This window comes from Mandrillus leucophaeus, unplaced genomic scaffold (assembly GCF_000951045.1).
Source record: "Mandrillus leucophaeus isolate KB7577 unplaced genomic scaffold, Mleu.le_1.0 Scaffold8, whole genome shotgun sequence".
NCBI classification, from domain to species: Eukaryota; Metazoa; Chordata; class Mammalia; order Primates; family Cercopithecidae; genus Mandrillus; species Mandrillus leucophaeus.
In genome coordinates, this window is record NW_012108696.1 from 1,230,465 (window position 1) to 1,231,911 (window position 1,447).

The following is a 1,447-nucleotide window of genomic DNA, read 5'->3' on the forward strand; positions in this document are numbered from 1 at the left end:
GCTGCCCTGGGCCTGCCTCTCCCCTGCGCCTGCTCAGGGCACCTCCTTTTATAAAAGGTGTTCTGAGAATCTGCCCAAGTTCCAGGCTCTGGAGCTGGCCCTGCAGAACTGAGATCCGTGCATGGCTCAGAGGGTCCCAAACTCAGCCAGGTGCGGTGGCTCACATCCGTTACCCAGCAGTTTGGGAGACCAGCCTGGGCAGTAGAGCAAGACCCCATGGCTACAAAAAAAAAAAAAAAAATCAAAATTAGCTGGAGATGTTGGAGTGCACCTGTCATCCCAGCTACTTGGGAGGCTAAGGCGGGAGGATTGCTTGAGCACAGGAGGTGGAGGCTGCAGTGAGCCGAGATCGAGTCACTGCACTCCAGCGTGGGTGACAGAGCGAGACCCTGTCCCGAATTCCCACCCCAGTGAATGGTGCCACTGCCAAAGCCAACACAAGATAACAGAAGTGGCCGGGCATCGTGACTCACGCCTATAATCCCAGCACTTTGGGAGACCAACACAAGCAGATCACCTGAGGTCAGGAGTTCGAGACCAGCTTGGCCAACATGGTGAAACCCCGTCTCTCCTAAATATACAAAATTAGCTGGGTGTGGTGGCGGGTGCCTGTAATCACAGCTACTCGGGAGGCTGAGGCAGGAGAATAGCTGGAACCCGGGAGGCAGAGGTTGCAGCCAGCTGAGATTGCGCCACTGCATTCCAGCCTGGGTGACAGAGTGAGACTCTGACTCAAAAAAAAAAAAAAAGACAGAAGCCTGCTTATCAGACTGCCCTGAGGAAAGAGGCTCCAGTAGACAGATGCCAGCCGGGCCCAGCTGCCACGATGTGTCCCCGGTGACCAAAGGCACGTGGCTCCAGCATGAATCGTTCTAACCTGACAGTGACAAGAACTCCTGGGCCTTAATCTTCACGGAAGACTGCGGGGTGGAGGGGGCCGCTTCCAAGTCACAGACAGGAGACAGGGACAGGAAAGAACTCGTTCCACCCAATCGGACACCGAATAATTGAGTGTCTACAGCAGCAGCCAAGTGACAAGTGAGGCTGGACCTGACTCAGAAGGTGCCTGCCGGCTGAACATTCTGCCCCCAGCAGAACCTCCGGGGGGTACCGCCCGTCATGCCGTGGTTCACCCACGCCCCTTTGGATCACCAGCAGTCACAGACAACAGGCAGGTGAAACTGAAGACCCCAACTCAGCCCCAGCGGACCCTCCCGAGCAAAAGAGACCCCCGGCAAGGCCAGCTGTCAGCAGGCATGCCGAGGTGGAACAGCCGGGCCCACCGTTCCCAGCTGGGCTGCAAACTGCACCACCCACAGATGGGCTTTGAGATGGATTGGTATCAGGGTGGAGGGTGTGGTTTTGGCCAAAATGTGATGGACCCCTACCCCTCCTCGTAAAAGGACGCTGGGTTTCCCTCTGGTGACACGTGGGATGCGTCAATCAT